This window comes from Pteropus medius, unplaced genomic scaffold (assembly GCF_902729225.1).
Source record: "Pteropus medius unplaced genomic scaffold, Ma_sr-lr_union100, whole genome shotgun sequence".
Taxonomy (NCBI): Eukaryota; Metazoa; Chordata; class Mammalia; order Chiroptera; family Pteropodidae; genus Pteropus; species Pteropus medius.
In genome coordinates, this window is record NW_024353908.1 from 4381524 (window position 1) to 4407574 (window position 26051).

The 26051-nt window shown below is 40.9% G+C and overlaps 1 protein-coding gene across 6 annotated transcripts in view; it reads left to right on the top strand.

Annotated features, from left to right (window-relative positions):
• The window catches only part of EIF4E3 (eukaryotic translation initiation factor 4E family member 3), a 337156-nt gene that overhangs the window by 274017 nt on the left and 37088 nt on the right, over nucleotides 1–26051 (top strand). Inside the window, exon 6 of one of the 6 annotated variants that reach the window (XM_039851689.1) lies at nucleotides 24957–25544. The exons of the other annotated variants lie outside the window; for them this stretch is intronic. The gene's annotated coding sequence lies outside the window, so the exon portion shown is untranslated. Of the gene's footprint in view, nucleotides 1–24956; nucleotides 25545–26051 lie in introns of those variants that run through there. 6 annotated transcript variants of the gene reach the window in all.

The following is a 26051-nucleotide window of genomic DNA, read 5'->3' on the forward strand; positions in this document are numbered from 1 at the left end:
GCCCCTCAGGTACCTTAAGTGATGCTACCCACTTGTTGACAGTGGGAGCAGGAATTTCAATATGATGGAGTTTAAATTTAGTCTGTATTTTTTCACTTTAAGGCTTTGGCTTCTCATGTCACATATACAGTGAAGTCAGAGTAAACATATGGAAAGAAAAAGATTGTTGGGAAAAGGCCAGGAGCTTTGGATTCTGAATTTGACCAAGGTCGTATGGTAGCTTCATAGAAAGGTCAGTCTCCATTCTTCTTTTGCTGTGTTTGTTACTAGTGAAAAGAGGACTTTGTAGTAAAAAGCTCTTAAGTTTCTATTAACTTTAGCAAATGCATTTAACCTATGAAAATGTGTTTGATTTAAATAACCATACGAACCAGATAGTAGAGTCACTGGGGACCAGATGGACCAGGGTTCGAATCCCTAGTTACCGTTTACTGTCTTGGTGACTCCGGCAAGTTACCTTATCCCTTTGAACCTCAGTTTTTCTGTCTGTCAAATGGGAAAAAGTCGTCGTGAGGATTGTGTATGTGAAGCCCATGTCGTATAGCCTAGTGCCTAGAACAGTGTGAGCACGGAGTTGTGCCAGCCCTCTAAAATTAGTGAACTGTACTCTACTAGAGTGAAACACAAATCACCAAGAACATTAAGCACACAGGTCCTTTTTGGGTGAGCATATCTTGGCACATTGCTTCACATTCTTCATGGCTTTTCTTTTTCTTAAAACCATCTCTCACCAGCCAGAGAAATGACTCTGAACTCTTGGCTCCCACTGGAGGTTCCTTAAGCTACTCAGAATGTCTTCCTGTCCGATTGTCTTTACATGGCTCATTTGCATGGCCATCTTCCTCCTTAGATAACCTGAGCCACTTGAAGGCAAGGGCTGTGTCTACCAGATCGCCCCACTCATCTCCCGGCAGGCTTCCTCTCACCAGGCATCTTCTAAATGTTTTGTTGACACGAGATGAAAATGTTGGGGGAGAATGTCTGAGAAGGTGTTTCACGTAAATAGGAGGGGCCCCTTGGCACAGGTCCTGTGTTCTCTGGTGGTTGTGGCCGCGTAGTTGCTCCAAAGACAGCGGGGCCAGTGACCCGTGAGGCATTCCCCTACGGACATCCTTGCCCCAGAAACATGTGGTTACCTCCCCGCAGCACAGGGAGCTTGGGTAGCAGACAGACACCATAAGGCAGAGTGCTGAGCCTCTCTTCCAAAGTGGCAGAATGCAGTGCTTTCTCTCTATTTCCTGGAATCGGAGCAGGTAGTTTTATCTTTTAGACTTAAAAGTCTGAGAGCTTCAAGTACATAAGACCATGAGATTGCAAATTAAAAATTTAATGTTACTTTAAATAAAAATGTATTAAATAAAAACCCAAATAATTTCTTGGGTAAATAGTAAGGGATAGATCCTGCTATGAATGAAGCAGTGTGCAGATAACTATTCCTTTTCTCCCCTTGAACTTGGGATCCCTGTGTATCACAGACAAGCATCAAAGCCCAAGATTCAAATCTGTTACTGAATCCATTCCAGAAAAGCAGGGAAAAGCTACCAATTTGTCATCTGTTGTAAAATTTCATAACCTTTCTTTTTTTGATATTTTTGTACTATTATTCACTCGGCTTGCAATACTGTGCCAGATTTGCGCCTGCTCATTTTACTATGTGAGCATGGCTGTGGTCTTTATGTTATAAGTAAGGACTGTTGGGTTGAGTTAGCAATGCCGAAATCGCTCACACTGCAAAGTTCTCGAGTCAGGCTTTCAGTGGTTTGAGGCTGGCTATTTTTGGATATGGTCAGGAGGGAGCCAGTTAAAAAAAACCTGAATTGCCTCATTCCCAGGGTGGTCTTTCTCTGTCAAGATTGTGGTCAGTGTAGCAGGGCACTTTGAGCAAACCTCTCCTGTCACTTCCTGTGTAAGCTTGGATGGAGAAGAAAGAGGAATCTTCATTTCCCCAACTTGCCAGGTTTTATAGCTTCCCAGTAGAGCAGAAGTAGCTTGGAAAGATTTTAAATTTTGTTTTTCACTGGATATGCAAATATGTATTGAGGAATGCTGGTAATGGGCTTGTCTTGGGGTTTTGGAATGAGGAATAAATTATACATAATTTTGTACTTTCTTTAATAAAGTGAATGAAAAGACTATCAGCCAGGTGAGTCAGATAGGGCACCACGGAGTTATTTAGCTATCTTTAGATGACGATGATTCTTCAAGACAACGACTTCCTTGGAAAGTCTTATTTTGAGGGTTTCACCCAATTTCAGCTCAATATTTAGTTAACACAGACGAATCATTATGGAGCATGTTAATTCTGTTTTTCCATTTTTATACAATCAGTCTAACGTTTCCTTTTCAAATACAATACTCGTTCAGGTTTTGCTCCTAAGCAATTTTCTAACTTTCTATTTCTATTACAATATTTTCTGCTGCCCAGACATCAACAGATGGACAGGGACATTTCAGTACCCCCCTCACCGCGCCGCCTCGAGTTTATGCGGGCTGCTTACTTTTGATTGAGTTCATACCGGTAGCGCAGCTGTGGCTGGGCTGGCCGTTCTGAAGTAAGAGCAGACAAAAAAAAAAAAAAAAAAAAAAGGTATTTCTCAGGTAAGCCTGTCCAAGAATGTCTTTTTTCCTTAAAAAATTGTTTCCTGCTGCTCTCTCCCCCACCCCAAAGTGCTGAAGGCATATGCAATTCAGACTCTTCTACAGTTTTTCCTCAATGTCCCCTTAGAAATGACGACTCCTCCTCAGTCTGGTGGCCCTTGTTCATGGGCAAGGTTGTAGAGAATACGTGGACCACACAGTGCTCGGGGCAGCTGCATGCAGTCAGACCTCACATCTACCTTCTTGCCCAGCCACGCTTTAGTTTTGATGTCTTCTCCTCAGGTTTGCTGGCTATAATAACGGAAATAGCAAAAAATGTCAGCCGACTACTGTCTGCATGTCGGCACTAGTCCAGGGAGTTTCAAAGAGATGCTTTATTGATTCTGTAATTGCACAGTAGGATGGACAAGTTGAGCTGAACTTCAGGGCCAGGAAAGCCCCTGCTCCACCAACAGCTCCCAGATGAGCCGGGGTTGGGAATAGAGCTCCTGGAGCAGTTGCAACTCAAGGTGAAGTGTGCATTTAACCCTTTCTCTAATGTGCCCCTTCAAGTTTCCTTTGTGTGTACATGTATCTAGGCCACATCTCGTTGTTTAGCTTCCTTTGAATCTCATGACTTGTCCTATTATTGTTTTATGGCTCTTCCTCTCAGCAAGGGCTGCTATCAAACCTCGGGTGTGAAAGACAGTTCATACAGGGGCCTTTTTAGAACAATGGACTCTCAATAGAAACTTCTCATGAAATAAAACCTATAAAGCAGGCCTCCGAACAAGACTTGCTAAGATACTGTAGCCCATTCTCTGCTAATAAGCTGATTGCTTTCCAGACCTGAAGGGGTGGACCAAGCTGTTTTGCCAAAACAATTGAAAATTAGCTCTGTAAACTTTTACTGCTGCCATATTTTACACTGGTATTTGTGTCTGTACTGTTCCATTAATTTGGTTAGAGCAAGAAACAATTGGAACAAGGATTTTTTTTAAAGCCGAAAAGGAATTGCAGAGGACATGACAGTGTCTCTGAGGCGGGCTGAGGACATCAGACAATTTTCGAAATTGGTTCATAAGACCTCCATGATGACCATGGTCCTGTTGGTTGAGATCGCTCAGTCTTTGGCTGCTGTGTTCATGTTTCTTAGAGGATGAGGACTTCGAATGCAGATGGAATAGTCTTACTTTCCTGCAGGAGGTTGGAGGCTATTCCCCCACCATACAGTGTTTATGGACTTGATTAAAAGCCATGACACTGGCGCCTGAAGGCGAGACTTTTCTCTGACTTAATTGACCTTCTAGGCAATCTCCTTTCATGGTACTACTCTTCATCTCCACGTGGAAGACTCCAAGATGTCCCTATTTTGAATTAATCTTTTTCTTGGACTCCAGCCACTTGTTTTAAGGTTCCTGAAAGGTATTTTCACAAAGATTCCCCCCTTACTCCCAGATCTCTGAATATAGGCATTTCTGGAATGGAATTTATCTTTTCTCCTGTTCTTACTCATCCTTCTACATTTCATGTATACGTTAATTCCATCACCACCCTTTTAACCACTCATGCCTGAAACTGAGGCATCCTCTTTATTGTTCTTCTGCCCCTCACCCTTTGTGTCCACTTAGTTGCTGAAGTCTGCGACTTGGATCTGTCCTTTCTTATCTTTTCCTTTTATTCTCCTTATGACTTTTTCCTCTTAGTCAGGCCTTCTGTATGTTTTGTCCGTTATTGTGGTAGCCTGTGGCTGTCAACTCTGCCTCTACATTCTTGTTGAAACAGCCTGAATCATGTCATATATTTGTTCAGGACCTTCACTAGCTCCTTTTATTGACAAAAGAGCCCAGACTCTCTGGCCTGGCATTCTAAGCCTTCTGTGATCTCCCTGGAAACTTTCTCTGCAGCATGGTTTCTGGTTCTTCTTAATCTCTTCTGTACACCCTCCACTCTAGCCAGACCCTCTGCCCAGCACCCGTCCAAAACCACTGACACTTTCCTGTCAATGTGTCGGTGTTCTTCTCACTTTGCGTGAAATGCTTTTTCTCCCTTCTTCATTTTGTAGTCATTTATTAGTTCATATATTCTGCAGTCATTGATTGAGTCTCATCTTTGTACTAGGCCCCGTGCTACATATTAGATATATGGAGATGACACAAACAGCTGTGATTCCTGCCTTTGTGGACTTTTAAGGAAAGAGTCAGATAATAAATACACCAGGAAACACATAAACACATACGTATAATTTAGGGTGATTTTATATATGTGCATATATGTGTGTGTGTGTGTGTGTGTGTGTGTACGTGTGTACTGCATCTGATGTTTTAAGAGACAGTGAAAGAAGGGAGGCAATTTCAGCTTGTACAGTCAGAGAAGGACTTTCCGAGGAGCTGATATTTAAGTGAGCGTTTGGAGGATGAGAAGGAGACCACCACACATAGAGATGGGAAAGAACCTTCTTGCCAGATAGGACAGCATGAACAAAGGCCCTGAAGTAGGGTGAGCCTAAATCTTGAATGAACTGAAAGGCTCTGGCCCTTCATCTATTGAAGCTTTCATGTATCTGCTGTATTCCTCTTCTCACCAGAAACCATCTTTAGTTGGCTCAACTGTATTCATCTCTACCTACATTGTACATCAATACTACTTTGTCTTCTTTTGAGCACTTCTCCATTTTGCCTCATATTGAATTTATTGAATGAGTTTCCTCTGAATTCATTGAGAACAATAGCTGTATACCATACCTTTTCATTTTTGTTTCTGACATCTTCCAAAGAAGAGATTTTTAGCTAACGAGAGTTTATAGATTATTTGGTGAATTATTTATCGATGTTGCAAATATAATTAGGAAAATAGCTTACTTTTAGCCAACAGTGGAGCTTATATTGTTGACTCCTTCCTCTGACTCCCTTGCCCGACCTTCCTGGAGTTCACAGAATCTTTTCAGTCCTCAGATCTACCTGCTTTTTCAGAGAGTGGCTTTTCCCCTAGCTTTTAAGTCAAGAGGAGTTGGTGTTAGTTAATATTCTCTTTCAACTTCCCATGGGATCAGGGAGCTGGCATGTTCTGAAGTTCATACATTGAGCTTGGAGTTTATGTGAGGGTTTTTCCAGTTCTGGGCAGAAACTTGGGTGAGCCAGTGTGTTGGTCAGACCCAGCTGGCCTGCTGTATGGTCTTGAACAGGCCATAATATTGATTGATGTGGTTCAGCAATACGTGGTTGGTTGAATGTGGTTGTGACCCTGGAAATTTGTTAAGGCTTTGAATGAGTCCAGTTTAGTGGCCCTTCATGTTGGTTGAATGTCACTGTAGAGCAAGATATTAGGGTAAGGTAGAGATATCCATAAATCTCATGTCTTTTTTTGGTTCTTTTTTTTTATGGTTTGGCTGTCTATTGTACTTGGAGCCCCCTACCCCACGATTAAAATAAACCAAAGCTGAGTTCTAATGGTTGACTAGGGGCGCGAGTTCAAAGCTCCTTCTTCTTGTTTTTTTCATTTAGCAAATACTTATTAAGCACTTTTTTGCCAAGGGCTCTGCTAGGAGCTGAGGAGACAGTTATACATCAGGAAGTTGAGTGACTTCCAGCTCCGAGCAGCTGGTCTCTCTTCCCCACCTTTCTACACCACAAGGGCCCCTTGGATCAGAGTTTGCAAACCGCAGTCTATAGTAAGAACAGGAAAATGAGGACACCTCATAGGTTATTATCTGACATTTATAAGTTTGTATATTCCAAGTATATTAGAAAAAATCAAAATAGTGCTTTTTTATCTTTTTCTTAGTAAACACTTGGGTATTACAGCTGCCATGTGCATTTTTCTCTGCCTATAAAAACTGTTCTTTTCTTCTCAATTACTCCTTACCTCTTGTCTTTGGTATCTTCCTCTTGCTCCCAGCCTGGAGGTTGTTTCATGGCAGTGTTTTGTCTTTCCAGTTGGATCATTGGTTTTTCGAAGGCAAAGGCTATCACTTCCACTTCTGTCCAACAGGGCAAGCACAGTATAAGCTCATTGAATCCCGAGGGCCAGTTCTCCAGCTCAGTACCGACACCACATTCAATTTGGTGGTCGTCCTAGGATGTGTAGGAATTCAGTGGCAAAACTGGACTATGGAATTTCAAGAGATTTAGAAGACCTTCTGCTAATTTTAGATTCCACTTAAGATTTCACTGGAATTTAGCAGCCATTTATGATTCTTAGGAATGGTTGTCCACACTGATACAATCTAAGCCACTGGCACCCATGGCGTGGGGTGCTAGAAATATTATGAACTCAAGAGTCAGGAGAGCCAAGCATTGAGTCCTGTTCTTCCTGGCTATAGGGGATGGGGCAAGGTGCCTATCTTGGTTTCTTTCCTCCTCAGTAACATTGCAAGGTCATGGCGAGGACTGTGAATGAAAAATGGAATGTGCCCACCCAGTCAGTGCCTGTGACATAGCCAGAACTTACAAAAGATAGACATTTTCCTCATTGTGACTTGAAAGCCCCAGAGGGAATTTAGAATCTTCCCAGTTAGACTGCAGAGGGAGTGGTGCTTCTCTGTGCTTAGTTTCCAAGATCATTGTACCTTCTTTACTCCTGTTGGTCAGACCATTATTAAAGCGTCTCTCAGCTCTGTTTATCATTACTCATTGAAAAAATTGCATGTTCCAGCAGAGACGTTAGCGTCTATTTTTTGCTGGTTCATCTTTATAGACCTGTGGTATATTTAAGGCCACACATGAAATCCTGTGACCCAGGACAAGGCGATTGAATGTAACTGACGACATTGGGCTCAATTAGAGTAGGGGGCTATAATTGTCCTTCCCTGCCATGTTGAGGCAGGATTCCGTGAGGGAGGAGATATGAATTGCTTGGGTCATGGGAAGTGCCTGTGAGATGCCTGCAAGTCAGGCCAGGATGCCCCTGGGTTGACCCCAGGGGTAGCTGCTGCTCCAGCGCTTGTTCCTGCCTTTTTTGTGCTCCCCAAATTTTAGAAACCTGTCTGAGTATGGCAGCCAGAAAGAGAGGCTCTTTGTGTTAGCAGAAGCTGTCTGATCCTGGATGTCTTGTTAAGTTGAGCAGTTTGTGAGGGGAGGCAGAGGGTACCCCTTTAGGACTGATGTGTTTTTCCTTGGCAGAACTCCAGGATGAGTCTCTGTCCTCACCAAAGGAACACTGCCTCTGGGCCGGTGACTAGGCTGTTCCAAGTGCCGGACCAGTCTTAAGAGTGGGAGCCAGAAGCCTCCCCCTCACCCTGGATGCATGCCTAGACTTGCCAAAACTGTTTGTGTCTCTCCATTTCCTCATCTGTGCATTGGGCCTAATGTCACCCAGGGGAGGAAGAACTTGCAGGGTTTATGTGGATTCATAAATTCACCCTCAAAAAGCGCTTCGAAGATGCGAAGCTGTCTCTAAAGGCTTGAAGGTGCTGTCACTGTACATGATGGGAGGTGCTGCTGTCCCCTATCTCTGGATTGCCTGTTCCACCTGGGGAGTCAAAGGCCTCTGATTCTGGGGCTGTGTGTTGGACTTCAGGTTGCACTTGCCTCACTCTTGATCAAGTTTTGTTTTTCTCTGAGAAAATCATGATTCGTTGTCTTAGCTTAGACACAACAACTTTTATTGCAGTTCTGTTTTGCTTTTTTCCCATATGAAAGAAAGATGGAGGGAGGGAGAGAAAGAATATGAATCAACCCATAATTTGTAGTTAATTATTATTAAAAGAGAAATGAAAGAATTTTGAGACTTTCATGGCCAAGAGAAAGGCCAGTTGCCTTATTTTCTCCAATGGTCCAGTTTGGCCACTAGATCTTTCCCAGAAGTGGGAGCTCAACAGGCACATCGGTGAGTTACTTCCATTTCTAATCGGAAGGACTTCTTGCAACTTGGACGACTGTTCTTTCTGGTTTTCTTTTTTATTGTTTTTCAACACTTTAGATTCATTTAAAATGGTTTTCATCCTGGCTCAGGTACAAACCTGTTGTCAGTTGTGGGCTCTTCTGACTTCACTGGGAAGGTGAGAAGAGAGGTGAAGATGAAAATGTGGTCTCTGGACCAGCAGCATCAGCATCACCATCACCTAGGTGCTTCTACAAATGCAGAATCGTGGGGCCCCAACCTACTGAATCAGTCAGTCTGTCTTTCACCAAGGTCACCAGGTCATTCATATTTACATTAAAGTTTGAGAAGCACTAGAACACTGTATGTATTTTTTCTAATACAGTGAAAACGGAGTGTTGATAGTTCTAGGTTAAGAAGTTCATAGTTATGCTGATGATGTTCGTTGTATGCTTTTTTCTTTCAAAGCATTGACATATCGCTCCCTTTGACTTCCGACTTCCTTTATGTGTTGTCCTAAACTTGTGTTAGAAAGCTGCGAAGTGTGACTGAAACCAGCGGATGAGTTAATGTTTCCTGTCCCACATCACACTGTTAAGATATTGAAATGTCTGAAGGGAGATGCTTAGTACCCAGATTGCTTGGTGACTGCAGACTGCCCTGTTAGAAAATTTCAAAAAGAAACGTCTCATGAAATGATGAAATAGGGAACCCTGGCTGTGTCAAGAGGGGATGAAATTATGACTTATGCTCCTGCGCTGCTCAGATGGAGTGCGCCATCAGCAGTGCGAAGGCAGCTGGGATGCTAATCATGGGCTGGTTAACACTAGTCTGGTTTTGTTTAAGAGAATTTTGGTGGGTGGTAACGGTTTTAAGAGTAAGTCTGCCATTTCAAGAGAAGGCTTTGGGCAGTGGCTTGCTGACATCATACCATTTGAATGAAAGAAGAGCCAAGACAGCCTTTCTTTGGGGAGGAGGTCTTGAGGCCAGAGACAACCTCTCTGTTTCTAGGGTGAATCACTCATTATGCAGGTGTCTCTGTCCCGAGTCTGGCTGGTGACCGATGTTTGCATATTGCGGGTATCCTAAAATAGGATGGACTGCAATGTATTGTCATGCCTTGGGGAGATGGCCTTCAGACAATTTATGCTTCTTTGAAAAAAAAAAATGTCAAGTCGTATAAATTCGAGATTATTTAGGAAACACAGGCAATTTTGGTTGCCTTATTGAATAAAAAGATAACTAGATTGCCCTAGCACGGAGAAAATATTAAAACCATGTATAGCTTTATTCTTTTTTTCTGAAATTAAGAATAGGGCATAAATTTACCTGAGGGTAGAGGATGGCATTACCTAGCTAAAATCACCTCTAATTTGTTTATTTTTTTTCATCCTGATGTCAGAATTGAGGAAGAATGCATTTATTCACTTTCTCCTACAGTTGTATTCTTTCTTTGCATACTCTTATGTGGTTATTCCCAAAGAATATATTGCTCAGGGCACTTCTGCAGGAAACACCTGACTTTGGGAGTGATGATGACAAGTTTTCCTTTGGTATGTCTGTCCCTTGCAGAGTGGTAGCATTCTTTGTGATGTGGGCATTTCTAGTCTCATCTCAAGGGCCACTTAGGGCGAGGCTTCCTGGAATATTGACATCACAGAGCTAGATGGGACTGTAAAGACTCTCCTAGTCCTGAGAGTTCACTCGGTGGGCCTGGGGCTCACCAGACACTGGTTGGAACAGAAGGCAGAAACTCAGAAAAATTGTGCCAGGCGGGGAAAGTTACTGTATCCATAGTTGCATTTGGCCACTGTCTAATTTCCTGATCAGCTGCCACCTTGGGTAAGGCCTGGTTTTACATACATGTATATAGGTAGATATTTGCAGTGTGTGTGTGTGTTTGTGTGTATATATACATATGTGTGTATATATATATATATATACACACACACACACACACACACACATACATCTTTATATGTCTATGTATGTAGATGTGTGTATGTATCTGTATGTATGTTTGTATATAATGATCTGTAGAGACATATGCAGACATATACCTTTAGAAATGTTTGTGTATGTCACTATGTCTACATGCATTTTTTAAAACAATTTAGGGAATTTCATGATAGTAACATTTGGCATGCACACAGATGAGGACACTGAATCTCAGAACAGTGAAGTGACTACTATAGCATCCTGGTGGAATTAGATATCAGGCCTCTGCTTTTCTTCTGTTTGCTCTAATATGGTTTATCACCTTCTGTGTCACCTGTTTATATAGCTCTGTGATTGCTTGTCAAACTCTATAACCTTGTTTTTGCCATATTTTTATATATTTGGAAGATATACTTAATATTTTTCCTTTACGTTGCTTTTAAAATGCTTATTCATTTATTTACTGATTTTTAGTTAATATTTTTTATAAAAGGCACTTCAGAATTTGTCCGTTATTGGAAAATCAGTATGATAGTGGACCATAAAGGGAAGAAAACTATAAAAAGAAATACCTAGCTATTAAATATACGTGTGTGTGTTTGTCTGTTTGTGTGTATGCATGCATGTATATCTCCATTTGTCACCTAAAATAGGGGTCTGCAAGCCCTGGGCCCTGGATTCGTACTGGTTCGTGGCCTGTTAGGAGCAGGGCCACACAGCAGAAGGCGAGCCGGCAAGCCAGCGAGTGAAGCTTCGTCTGTATTTGCAGCCGCTCCCCAGCGCCAGCATCACCACCTCAGCTCCACCTCACATCATCGGGCATTAGATTCTCATAGGAGCACTGATCCGTTGTGCCAAAAAAGTTGGGGGCTGCTGACATAAAGCCAGCCCAAGTACCACTCATGGTAGTTGTACCCACTTTGGGAGACACTGAGTTAGACCAGAAACTTCTAAACCCGTTTGCAGATGATATGGCAATTGAGAGACCAGTCTCTAAAGTTTATTACCCTTAATATGCTGCTGGTCAAGACTTAAAATGTTGCTATAGATCCAGTTTCTCTCTTACTTTTTGATAGCAGGTATTAGGTATAACCGTTAAGAGCAGCCCAGTCTCACTTAGGACCTGTAAACATCTGTAAACATCTACTTTTGATTTTTTTTCTCCTTCAGAGGTCTGCCGCAAGGGTAGAGCTGTAATTTGGGATGTTTTCTCTTTCATTCCTCTTCTGCTTATGTGTCATTAACTTCTGATTCTTAAAATTCTTATATTAACCTGTTTGAAAATGCATAGCTGATTGAGTAGATGCTTTCCTAATTCTTCACAGTGATATTGGCCTCAAGTGAATAACTGGAATAAAATATTAAGATTGTGGTTGCCCTAAATTAATCTTTTGGCTTAGAGTTCATATCCTATCTTTGGATTTTTGGACCTGAGTTGGGCATAATAAAATATTGTGGTTCTGACAGTTAATTTCTTTCTCTCTTAGCTCTTCTGAATGGAGGAGAAAATTCATTTCTTTTACTGCTTTAAAATAAAAAAAGAACCAGCATCAAATGAGTATAAGGAAACAAATTGTTGTTTTCTGTTCCTGCCATTTGAACCCAGCTCCCTAAAATGAGTGATGCACTTAAGTTATAGAGCCCATGAGAGAAAATTCAAGGAAAATGCTACTTTGCCTTGCTTTGCTGTGTTTTGTTTTTCTGTGCGGGAGAATATGCAAATTGCCTTTCTGTGGATGCTCTGTCACATCCTTGTAAAGGTTCTGTGGGGATTCATGCATCTTGCTGAGTTGAGTCTTGTGCCAGCTCGGAGAATTTGATTGTTTTTGCTAATAGAGACAGATTTTTGTCATTAGAGATACCCAAGTGTGATGCTGTGTACATTCTTCTTGAATCTCTGGTCACAGAAATCCCTTTGGCTTTAGGTGCAATTCAGTGGAAAGACACACACACACACACACACACACACACACACAGACACACACACACACACACAAGCACACAGAATTTGACTGTGGAGTTGGCAAGGAATAAGTGAGCCAAATTTGGCCTGGAGAAATTAACACTGGCAAGTTCGTGAGTAAAAATTACATGAAAAGCACTCATGAGGGAAGGAAGGAGGAAAAAAAAATCTAGGATAACAGTGCAACAGACCACATTTCCTATCCAGTCTGTCTTCTTAGGGCTGTTTGTCTAAACAGCATTGCCAGTTTTTCTAAACAGTACTGCTGGTGTCCTCGATCTGTAACATGAAGTGAATCGACTACATGAACCAAATGCTCGTTGCATTGAGAGTTCCTTTATTTGGCCAAATTAAACCCAACATCCTAAGCTCTGTCCAAACTTGTGCTAGTCCAGGGCCAGCTAAGATACCTGTCCTCATTTGTAGATTTGCAGAGGAAAAATGAAATGATACATTAACTGTTTCCTGTCTCTTGGATGAAAAGGAATTTAGCTCCAGATAAAACTCCATCAATTTGTGTCTTCAAAAAACTAGAAACACGATACTTTGAGATTGTCTGAGACATTAAAAAAAAAATCACAAGAGGCTCTGTGTGGTTTTTAGAAAGATAAGTACTAATAAAATCTTACGTGGATGGTCCATTATTTCCCCTTGCCATCCTTAGCATCTGCTAAAGAAGGCAGTCAAGAAACACAGAGCTCATTTTCAGGAGGACGGATGGTTTGGAATGGTTTATGGTTTTGGTTTTGGTGCAGGGTCTTACACATCTTAGTCCACAAGCTCAGATACAGAGATAATTGGAAGTCTAAAATCAATAACAATAGAACATAGCCAGTGTGAAACAGATGCCTGAATAAGCCATCTGTAAATTCCATAGTGGGTGAGGTTGGGGCTCGTATCCTGGACCACTGGACCAGTCAGTGGTTCTATACCATTTGCCTTTAGAGCCCTCTTTCTACCAACTTCAGCTCTATCTGTTATCTTGTGTATATCTGAAGAATTGCTTTGGGCATTTTGTAAGGAACTTCTCTAATTTTGGCATATATTGGAGATCCAGTGAATAAGGTTGGACATTTTTTTGTCATAGACTGGCCACACTTCATTCTGCCCTCCATTCAGAAGCCTAAGTGATCTTTTCAAAATGCAGATGTGATTATGTCTCACTCACCTGTCTACCAAACTGTGGTCCCTTCACTGGCCTCCCACTACCCTTTTGATAAGCAAAATTCTGTCATAGTATCTGTACAGCCTTTATAATGTGAATTCTGCCTCTTGTCATTCTATGATGCCCTCCACTCCTTTTTCTCCTGCTTGCACCACCCTGGTTATGTCTTACTCTGTTCCTTGGTGCCCCAGGGCCTTTGCATATACTGTTCCTGCTGCCTGAAGTATGTTTCCTTCTTCACCTGGTTACCTCCTGCCTGTCCTTCAGCTCTCAGCTCAATTATAATCCCCTCAAGGAAACCTTCCTTGATCTCTCTGACTATGCCGAACCCCTCTGAAACTTTGTATTTCCAAATATGATTTATATAACTTGCTTTTGTGGCATTCATCCCAATGTAGTTTATATGCATCTTTGTTTCTGTACTGATGAATGCCAGTCATCTTACCAGCTTCAACGGGTAACTTTCTGGGTACTGTTGTAGTCTAAACACAATGCCTGGCACAAAGTAGATATTTTTATCAGTATTTCTTCAGCAAGCGGCTATAGTTTTGGTCTATTTTTCTTGTTTGGAAAGATGCAAATGTCTCAACTTTATATTATTTTGAGCCCTTTTAAAGTTCTGGTTCAAAAACAAACCAAATGGTTTACTTATAAACCGAGTGATTACTCTTTTAGTGGTTTACTTGATCAGTTTTCTAAGGTTGCTTTATGTTATAGGGCTGAGGCTCTTTTTGGGAGGGGGTGATTATGTGTTTTGTGGGGTTAAGGGCAGTTTGTGGTCATGACTATTTTATACCCTAAAATTCAAACATTAGGTACCAAAGCCTATAATGGAAAAAATTACAAACCTAATTTTTGAGTTTTTTTCTGCTTCCACGTCCACTTCCTAATAGCGCAGACCTACCTCTCTCTCCCTCCCCCTCTACCTCTTCACTTGGTGTTATGGGACCACTTATGTCCCCACAATCATGCAAAAGCCACTTAACATCTCTCAGCCTCAGTGTCCTTATCTGTGGAGCGAGAGAGTTGGATTACATGATATCTAAATCCCCTTCTGGTTCTGACCTTCTAGGTTTTATTTGTATAAGTGTTAACTCTCACATCAAGGACCCAGGTTGAAAAACATGTGCTTCTATGTCTACATCTTATAAAGCCTACAGGTTTCATGAAGGCTTCAAACAGTTGCTGTTATCAATAGAAGTGAAAGTTATACTAATAATTTATAGATTGAAAAGTTATATTTAAGGATATCTTTTAATCTTTTATAATGTTTGATATCATATCTTTTTAATCATTGAGATCCTCAATTCCCCATGTTTTTTTCACAAGACTTTGAATAGGTGATCTATGAGAAAATAAAAGATTCTCTTGACAAACCAGTTTGGGTTGTATTTGGTTTCTTTCTCGAAGCCTCTGATATACGCATGTTCCTTATGAATTTTCAAGGGGTGGGGTAGAGTATACTTACTTACTTGAATACAGATTTCCTTCCATGGCAAGGACTGCTGTTCCCTGGAATGCATGTCTGTGTGGGTGCATTGGTGGTGGGGGTTGGCGTTAGTACAGATGACCTTAGGATATGAATGAGAACTTAATGTTGTATTTTCAATACCTGGATTTCTCATAGGGTGTGATTATAGTATACTTTGGGAGTACCTTTTAATTTTTAAAAAACAAACAATAACAACAACAATAAGAAAGTACCAGGAAAATATAGTGTTCTAAATGACAACATGGCAATGGATTATTAACGCGAAGTCAGATGCAAGATTTGAAAACTAAGCCAGAGCACCATAAGATTCTTCTGCTCCATCAGTGAGTGTTGCTTAAAACTTTGGTGATCTAAATGATTATTTTTATTTTCCGTGCTCTATGATTGTCTTATTTTTCCTTACCTGTGGCATTATCATAGGGACATTCACTCTCTACAGGAAAGGCTACAAAGAGGTACTTTTGAGACCCAGGCCTCCAGGGTCTCCTCTTGCTCTGCTTTGTCTTCTCGCATCCTCCCCTCTCAACCCCTGTCAGAGGCTAGGGTGTGTCTAGAAGTCTCCAAGAGCTGCTGGTGGAATAGTTCTTGGGACAGAAGAAATGCTCCCTCATTTGTTCCCCTCTTTTAATAATTAGAAATGAGACCTGTTATCCAGTAAATTCTTAAATTGACAGACATGCGTTGGTGGGGGCTACATAAAGTGATATGTAGGATGCAGAAGGTGCCACAGAGCTGGGTATTCCTTCTGTGTCTGGGGTGTTGCTGGCCCTCCGAAGCTGGAAGCCAGCTCCCAGGTGGATGGTGACTAAGTGCTTTCTAATGAGGAGGGTCCTGAGCTTGGTGTGGAGGCAAGGGTGGTGTCCTGTTGAACCTGCACTTTGGAATTCTGATGCAGTAGATTATTTATGACAGCTGGTACAAATGTGAGCTTGGGATCAGGAAACCCCCATCACTTCCCACTGACGGTCTCAGGCTGGTGATTGGAAATTGTTTGAGAACTCTGTCTGAAAGATAGTTAATCTGATTTTAAAGGATTTGGATGGCCAGCAGGATTGGCACTTGGGTTACTTCTCTGGTGCCTTTCTTTGCCCTTTGTGGCCACTACCCCCACAGGTCATTTGAACATGTAGCTTCTCACAGAGGTACCATTGTCTAGGGGGTGCTATGCTGATGACTTCAAGTATTTCCTTTCTACCCTGTGTCCTTTCTACCTGCCTGCCTTGAATTCCTCTTCTCATCCTTGTCTCCTTACCCTAGTTATGTAGCTATTTATTTCACAAGGGATAAATGCTTATTGCTCCAAAAATAAAAAAAAAATAAAAAAAATAAAGGAAAAAAGGAGATAAATGCCTATAGGTAATGAGGAAAAAAAGATACCAGAGTTGTTACTAGTAACATTTTGTGGTATTTCCTCCCATTATTTTTCCTAGGCATGTGAGTGCATACACTTACATATTTTTTCAAAAGCGAGAAGATCATACTGTACACAAGGTTTTGTAGTTTCTCTTTTCCATTTAAAATATCTCATGGAACTTACTCTGATATGCATCAAAAAATAAAATGAATGGATAGAGATATATTGTAAACCAAGTGTAGCAAAGAGTTGATATGAAGCATCTAGGAAGTGAGGATATGTGTGTTAAATGTATAGTCTTTTCAACTTTTCTGGATAGTTGGACATTTTCGTAAAAAATGTTGGGAAATCCACTGAGGGATGAGAAGACAGAAATTAAACAGTAATAGAAGTGCAGTATATAGAGTGGACATCGTGCTATATCATTAAATGTAGATGTACCTCATATATTTTAATGGCTGCACAACATTGTGCCATATGGATGTATTGCCATTTATTTAGCTAGTTCCTTATTGGTTGGATATTTAGAGTGCATGTGTGTAAGTGTGTGTTTTAATTAGCTGAATGGCTCGTTGACTTTTTTACCCCCTCCATCTCTCTGTGTTTTCAAAGGAAGGGAGCCCTGTCTGAGTTTGGGCAGTCGTTCCTATACATCAGGAGACAAAGCACTTATTTAAATTCTTACTTTTGGTTTTTACTCTTGCTAAGTGTGTGGACGGGTGGCACATTAATTCTCTAGTTGGTTAGCCTGTATTAAGCAGGACTATATTGTTAATTAGACAAACATATTTACCCCAAAATGTGTTTATTCTCCCTTGTCTATTTTTTAAAATTTTATGTACACCAAGTGAGTTGTAGTGTAGCCAGCCACCCAGGCTGAAGGTGGAGGAGAGGTGGGAGCCAGAATAGGGTGGAGTTCACAAGATGGGAAGGCGTGAGCCTGGTCTCTCCTGGGATCACAACCCCTGTGTGAAAGACCCATTTTTCCTTCTTGTGTCTTTTCTTTCTATTCTTTACCCAGAGAGAAGAGTTGGTTAAGTCGTTTCGAAGTATTCAGAACGTCTCATCCCTCTTGGTTAACATCATTTTTACGGGTAGCCAGGCACTCTTGTTCCCCGTGTGTGTTTGCCTTTGCATTACATTCCAGTCCTTGGTCTTGTTCACTTTGGCTGGAGTGCCATGTGGTTTTTACATTCTTAACAGAGTCGTAGTATTGCGAGCGTGGCAGAAAAAGCATTGGGCCACTTTGATCAAAATGTGAAGTATACAGACACTCGATCGTATAAACTTATCCTTCACCCCAATTTGCCAAAGTTGGTTTGGGAGATAGTTATTTTGAGTCCCTGCAGAGTTTCAGGCAAGGCATTTGAGACTCAAAGACATTAAATAACCTGCCCAAGAGTGCCCAGGTATAAGGACCATGTCTAGACATCTTCATATCTTGTAGGTCATGCTACCTGCTCCTCTGGGTGAGAGTCCCAAGTATTTCGAATAGATTGCTGAGGAGGAAAAAGAACAATCTGTCCAGAAGACAGATTGTCTCAAAGACTGTGGGAGGAGACAAGTGCCATCAGGGCAAGAGACTAACTGCTCTGTTTAGAAGCACTTCCATTTTCTATAGTAATAGAAACATTCATTATCATTTTTGAGAATTTAGATTTTACACATCAGTCATAGTGTTAGGCATGCTTATGAATGTTTTCTCTCCTCTCAATAGGTGAGATATGGATATTGTGAAACCTGTTTCCCTCTTCCTCGGATTATCCCACCTGTCCTCTTTCTGATGTTTCTGACCTGCATCAGGCGGCCAGACACTGTGCTTGTTTTAAGTCCCTTATTGTATCCGCCTAATACTCTAAGCAGTAAGGCCTGTTACTGAACATATTTTATAGCCACAGGAACTGAGGCTTAGAGAGGTGAAGTTCTCTTGCTGAGGAAACACAGCTGTGAAGTAGGAGAACTGAGACTTGAACCCAAGCAATCTGAGCCCAGAGTTAAAGCACCTAACTACTGGGCTATTTTGCTTTGATTTCAGGGTTTTTCAGTTTTTCTCACTATTTACTTCAGAATAGGCTAAGAGCCCTTCTTTTTTTTTTTTTAAATGGAAGTAACTCAGACTCAGGCCCCTCTTAGTTGAAATGATAAGCGAGCCTTAGTGTAATTATACTACTGTAGACAGATTAATGTGCTTCTGACCTAGTGCCTGCCGAAGAGGACATAAAGCCTGTTGTACTGGCACACTCATTCATTCATTTTTATTCGTTCATTCATTCACTTGCTCATTCGGTAGATATTTTAATGCCAGTTTCATTCTGGATACTGTTGCACACATTGGGCATACAGCAGTGGACAGAACCACTCCCTGACCTCATGGTGCTTACAGTAGTAAGGGAGACAGTAACCAAATAAATATACGATGTGTTGCTCGGTGGTAAGTAGTTTAGAGAAGATAAATCAGGGTAAGGAAATAGAGAGTATGAGTGAGGGATGCGCTGTTTCTACCTAGGAACGTTAAGGAAGAAAAGGACAGTGAGACTTGAGGGTGCCATGAAGATATCTGGGGGAAGAGCATTCTGAAGGACAACAGCAAGTGCAAAGGCCCTGTGGTGAGAGCCTGCTTATGAAAAAAAAAGTCTGTTATTCATATGAAACTGCACTTACATATTCCTTCCTAATTGGACTATCATATGCTTCTCTAGGGAATGTCAGTGTTGACCTGTATTAAACAATGTGGTGCCAAATAACCCAAACGTGGCACTTCTGCTTCCAAAGGTTCGGTAAACATGAAATGTAGCCGAAAAGATTTGTGCAGTGATTCTGCCACTACGATACAGCCTTTTCTAGCCAAGTGAGTGCTTTATTTTTAGTGGACTCTAGTCCTATCCTAGGGAGTGCAAACTGAGTTCCATATGTTCTACTATGCGGTATTGTGATAGGATGAGAATCTGGTCCCCCTGCCTCTGGTTACCCATTTAGAGCAAATCAACAGGATTGCCTGTATCATCTGAAAATGAGTAACTATTATATCATGGCAGAGTAAAACATCCTTGAACTGTTTTAGTCTCTCATCTGAAAGTTTTCATTTTAGTCAATAAAATGTTATCAGATGCTATGTTCTTAAATTTCACTTTGCAACATCGTTGTAAATTATTGATATCTACATTTTCTTGAAAAGTCTTCTGAAATCCATGATTTTTACTGAACATTCAGAGCAAAATATATATTTAAAACCATTGTGGCGGTTCTGTGAAAGACTTATTAGCTGTTTTTCAACTTGCTAGATTATTATTTTTTTAACTTTTAAACCATCCTTTCTAGTTAAGAGACGCTAAAGGCATCAGAAACTCATTCACAACATTTCATTTCTGCTATCCCTCAACATGGAATAAACAGTTAAACTGATTTGAGTATGAACTGTCTCTGAAGTATTTCATTTATGCTTGGCAGTCTTACGCAAAAATGTCTGCCTGTTGTGGATTGAAATCCTTCCAGTTGCTAACCCCCGCCCTCCACTTCCCCCACCTCCCCCGCCCAAAGGTTTTGATAGTAGGGATGTTGTCAGACCCTTAACTCTGTCGCACACTGCTGGGAGCCTCCAGAAAAACGTTTAATGTAGTTGTCAGGAAGGGAGTCTTGTAAGCAATGAGGATCCCGGCTTGAGTGCTCTCTTTCCTGATGAGGAAGAAACGGATAGTGATCAAACAAAATACCTCAAAGGAGGTCTTAAATCACCAGGTAACATGGAGACTGGGATGTACACAGGCTGTGGGGGAAGCAGCACAAGGCTAAATTGTAGAGAGACAGATAATTCTTGTATAAAAACCCAGATGACTGGGGACCTATTCCTCATGGATTACAGAGTACCCGAGTACACCAAAGCTAGCTAATAGGAAATGCTGAAATGGAGATTTTTTTGTCTCTATTTTTGTGCTGTTTATGATCTGCCAGGAGGGCTATTTCATGCCATCAAAGACATGGCCAGAAAGCAAGAAGGTACACACACACACACACACACACACACACATCATCATCACACACTTCTGTATCTCACAACCCTGATGTCACATATGGCCTTTGCGGATGGACTATTGTATGTTGTTTAGTCTTGGATCTTCTTTCAAAGATAGGATGTCATTTACAATCTTAGGCCATATGTTTACTCAGACTTAAGAAACATGGGCTAATCTTTTTCTATTTTGAGGAGTAATAAATTGAAAAGATAATTACATAATATGGTGCATAATGTAACTTTGGCTTGAGCCATATGTGTTTAATTTTAGAGAAACATGCGTGATGACAGGTTATGAAAGGATGAAACTATTTTAGTCTTTTTAAGGATTAGAAGCATGATTTAAAAAAATAAATGTCTTTTATTCCTTCCCCCTCCCTTCCCTCCCCTCCCTCAGAAAAATAACCCAATACCCAAATCCAATGAAAAACACCCTACTGAAAGCAATTTGTTTTTGTGGTGGCCACTGGCAAAGAAAATTTAAGTTAGAAGGCATATTATTTCCAAGCTCTTGTAAAATTAGATGCAGGCTTCTGTGTGCTGAGGGGGAATGGGTGGCATTGTAGTTCCTAATGCGAGAGCAGAGTGGAGTTGCTGCATTTAGAATCAAGCAGGAATTTCTCATGTGAGTATCCAATTAGAAACAGCACCAGTTATCTCTTTTCTTATTGAATGTGATAGTGTATCTGATATAAAATGTTGTGGCGGGAGAAATGCAAGATCGTTTCTTTCCTTCCTTCCACAAACATCTGTTGAGTACCTTTTATGCTCCAGCCGCTATACTTGGTACCTAAGAAGTAAATAAGATCACATACTTCTCACAAGACCGTTAAACAAGCTGGAAGCTCATATATACTGAGAAACATTTTCAGGTCATCTTCAGAATGTGTCACTTTGCCCATGATCCTAGCCTGGAGAATAATGCCCCCTAAAGATGTCTATGCCCTGAGAACCTGCGAATATATGTTAGAGGGCAAAGAGGAATTAAGTTTGCAGATAGAATTAATGTTGCTAATTGCCTGACCTTGCATGTGTGGAGCTTATCCAGGATTATCCCAGTGGACCCAGTGTAATCACAGGGTCCTTAAAAGTAGAGGAGAGAGATGGAAAGATAGAACCAAAAAGATAGCAGCAAGAGAGGGACTCTGCCCAGTGTCGCTGGCTTTGAAAATGGAGGAAGGGGCCACATGCCAAAGAAAGTAGGCAGCCTCTAGAAGCTGGAAAAGGCAAAGCAGGAAACATTTTCCTCCCCTAGAGTCTCCAGAAGGAATACAGCTCTGCCAATACTTGAGTTTAGCCCAGAGAGACCCATTTGGGACTTCTGACCTCCAAAATTGCAAGACAATAAATGTGTATAATTCTAGCCACTAAGTTTGTGGTAATTTGTTACAGCAGCAAGAGGAAACTACCACATGCTGGTGTTGTATGGTGTTGTATGATGACTACAACAGTTGTTTCCAGACATGGCTGCACAGTAGAATCACCTGGACAGCTTTAAAAACGCTGATGCCTAGGACCTGGACCTCAGCAATTACAATTTAATTGGTCCGAAGGGGAAACTGGACATTGGAATTTTGCAAGCTCTCCAAGTAACTCAGAGGTGCAACCAGGGAGGTAGCACACTGGTTTAAGTGTCAGCTTTGGCATTAGATCAATATGGCTTTCTATCAACATCTGCATTGGGACGAGTAGGTGTGTGAGCAAGTTATTCTCTTAGCTTCATTTTCTCATCTGTAACATGGGGATAATGTGAACTTCCATCTAGGGTTGTATGATCCTGAAATGTGAAAGGGCATGTGTCTCTTGCATGGTGCCTGCTCAATAAATGGTAGTTACTGCTTAGACTGTTCTTATGATGATTGTTTGGATGCACAGAGCTATATGAAATAATAGTAGACACAGAGCCTGATGAAATAATAGTAGACACAGAGCCTGGCCAGTTTACATACTTTGTGTTCACAACCGTGTTTTGATGTACTTCTGTTGCTGTACTCATTCCATAGAGGGTATGGAGGGTCAGAAAAGTTAAGCAGCTCTTCCACAGTTTCAGAGGTAATAAGCCCAGGAGCTTGGACTTGAAGTCTGGTTCTCGCTCTGAGTTCAGAGCCATGGAAGCTGACGGCTGTATGCTCATGAGGCGCCTTTGGAGGCATTTCACAAACCATTACCAGTGTCAGTCCTCAGGCTGGGGGTGGCATTTTGTACCAAATTCAGTCTCTGCACGATAAACCATATTGCCCTGTTGCCCGCTGTCAAGGAAAAGGAGGCTGAAAGCCATGGGAATGATGATTCCTAACAGTTATAGGCCGTTTGCCTCTGTCTGCCGTTTAATCTAATCTCAGGTTCAGTTGATACTATTGATTAGGTTCTTTTCAAAACTCTATGCAGCCTATGGGGCTTCTCTGCGTGGGGTAAAATGTTATTCTTCTCATATGTGAATTTAGAAGAAAAGGTGAAAGTATACAATTAATTTGCCTGCACTTTCTCACAAATAGTATGCTGGATTTCTGTGAAATGCTGTATGGAACAATATTTCAAGCAAATTATTATTATTTACCATGACTATTCCCTGCATATTTAAAGTCAACAATTATGTTTCCTTTTTGTACTTAATGGCCTTTGTACACCATTTTTAGAAACCTGGTCAGGTGTCATTAAGAAAACCTGTGCTTTGACCCCTTTATTGTTGGGAAACAAGTTAACAATACCAGAAGTAACAAACTAGCCCTATTTCCAAAGGGACACCCTCACCTGTCCCTTCCTGTAAGATAATTATCTGTAGGACATTGCTCGAAGTCTCATTTGTTTTAGAAAATATAATACCTTTTGTCATTATTGGTGTCAGTATTACTGAAATCAAATAATAAAATTAAATTGGGTCATCAAATTCTTTTTACTTCTCATAGCATCAGTTTAGATGGGCAATTTTGTCGTCTTTGGAATTCTGTCTTCCCTTAGGTCCTTTAGAAAGAAAACTTTCTCCTAAAGGCAGGGCATGCGTGTATCCATCAGTAATCCTTTTCTAACACCAGTCCAAATCTTGAAATCGTGGCCTTGTTTTTGCGTCATCTCACTTTCATTGCCATTTAGCAGCCATCAACCTGAAAGCTTTTGGTGGTGAACCACATAAGTTTTTTCAAAAGCTGTCTCAAGTTTGGAGATCCAGGTATGCTTTTTGTTCTATTGTGGCTCCTAGTCCTTGCCCCGACTGGAACTGAGTAGAGCAGCTTATGGTGAGCCACCTAGATGTGTTGGGTTTTGTGAATAGGAAGCGGTCCAAATTCATTACTGCCGATTTCCAGATGCTTTGGGGCATGACATTTCCACTAAGAGAACAAAACAAAACAAAACAAAGAAACAAAAAACTCAATAAGCGTCCTAAACTAGGCTTTCTCTTTTGAGAAGCTAATCTGGTTTTGCTTATAAAATATCTTACCTAATGAAGAGTATGCTTGGACAAGTGTATGTAAAAAGACAACTTGATTGAATGATTTTCAAACTTTCTTCAGAATTAAATTGACAGGGGTGGGGGGATTGAAAGAAGAGTCGAAGACATGTAAAAAAGTCAGAGGAAAGGACAAAGATTAGCAGCCATCTGTAGTCCCTCCACCTCAAATGATCGTTGTTAACATTTTGTCCTATTCACTTGTAGATGTATTTAAGAGGAATAAAACATTTCAGCTCCAGCCAAAATACTCTTTAACTTTTTCTCTTTCCATTCCTCAGAAGCAAATTCCGTCAGGCTTTTGGGGTACCTCATTCCATTCCATTTTTATACGTTTACTTACACAGGCATTCTCTTTTGAGAGTGTTTATTTAGTTTATATGTATAGCATCAAGCTATGTTGTATCCTGACTACTTCATGCTTTTTTGTTCAACATTGATTTTGAGAAAATATAGTGTTACTACCTATAGATCTAGCTTTACCCTTCTAAAAGTCTACATAGTATTCTGTCAGTTGACAATGAACTGTGCTTATTTATTCCAGTGTTGATGGACATTTATAATTTTATTTTTATTCCAATAAACATCTTTGGCATGCACAAGAGTTTCTTTAGAGCCGTAGTCCCAACCTTTTTGGCACCAGAGACCAGTGCTCCTTTGAGAATCTAATGCCTGATGATCTGTGGTGGAGCTGAGTTGGTGATGCTGGCGCTGGGGAGCAGCTGCAAATACAGATGAAGCCTCGCACTCTGGCCTGCCACTCGCCTTCTGCTGTGTGGCCCGGTTCCTAAGAGGCCACGGGCCAGTACCAGTCCATGGCCTGGGAGTTAGGGACCCCTGCTTTAGAGTAAATATCCCAAAGTAGAATTACTAGGACAACGATTACACTTACTAAGGTGTATTGCTTCCCAGTCAGAGCTTGCCACCACACTAAGGTGAGGAAGATTTTAATGTGTCATTCCTTTCTTTCCTCAAAGAGTCTAGTGAGGAAGTAGAGGAGGATAGCTCTGTCTGCAGAAGAACTGCATATTTTAGCTGGACTGTATTGGTGCCCACAAGAGGATGTAACGGTCTGCTGAGGTCCTTCATATAACAGATGATTCAAGTTGTGTTGTGTCCATTTATTTCATCTATTTGAAGACGGATATCCCACTACATTGATTGACTAGCGAGATCCTCATCTTCTGTTACAGGTAGTGACGTGATTTAGAGAAGCAAGGCATCAACCAATTAATCCAGCAAGAGAGCGGAGTTATTTAGAGATGCCCAGTGAAGATTGTCCTGCACACAAACCGTTTTTTTGAGATCTCTCAGCCATCACTTTCAAGAGGCTAACAGATCCCCAGGGAGGATTGTTTGAAGCAAGAGCACACAAAATTAGAATAAAAGCAAAATATAAGAATAAAAGGGAGGAAGAATTTCTTAGTACACAAAGCTTTCCTCTTGCTCCTTCCCATCCTGAGGTGTGATGTGTAGATCTGTCCTTTGCTTAGGCCTGACAGCTTATGGGGACTAGACGAATTTTTCAGTCAGTGTGAGAAATGCCATCCACACCAATTGATACCCTCCCCTGGCAGCTGCTTCATTCTCTATCTTTTATCATTCCTCTCGATCCATCATCTAGAGAATGCTAGAAGGCATGAGAATGTAAGTTCCAAATAAGAATTGGTACCTGTTTTCTATCTTGGTTTATTTTCAAAAACCTTTTTGAACTTTTGAACTGCTAGTACCCACGGGGCAATGTGCAGGAGAGTTGATAAATAAAGATAATGTTGATGTGAGTACAGTTTCTTTCATATGTAACTGGAGAAGCATGTGAGCTCCAGATAAGCTTTTCTTAGAAAAAATAAAATTATAAATGTCAAAGTTTTTTTGAGTAGGGGTAAGGAGGACTCCAGTACTAACAGACATCCTTAGACCTTGGACCAATTAAGAAAAAGTCAAGCTGATAGCATGTTGGTAGATTTGGCGGAAGGCCCTTCCGTTTTCATTAAATTTAGAATTCCCTCTCCCTTATGTGCTCTCTTGAAACTTCTATTTATTATTGTAATTTTACTTTGTTTTGTCTGTAACGGTCACTTTCTAATTCCCCAGTATATTGAAAAATAGAGGTGTCTACATATTACACAATGTGTATTATGGATATGGGAATTTGTCCTTTTCTATAGCAACTTCTCAAAAGAAAATTCCGCTTCTGTTATTTCCGAGGCATCTTTTGAAAATCTGAGATTTTGTATTCAGATAAAAGTAAACATGAAGCAATAATTATAAGTAAATTAAAGAAAAAG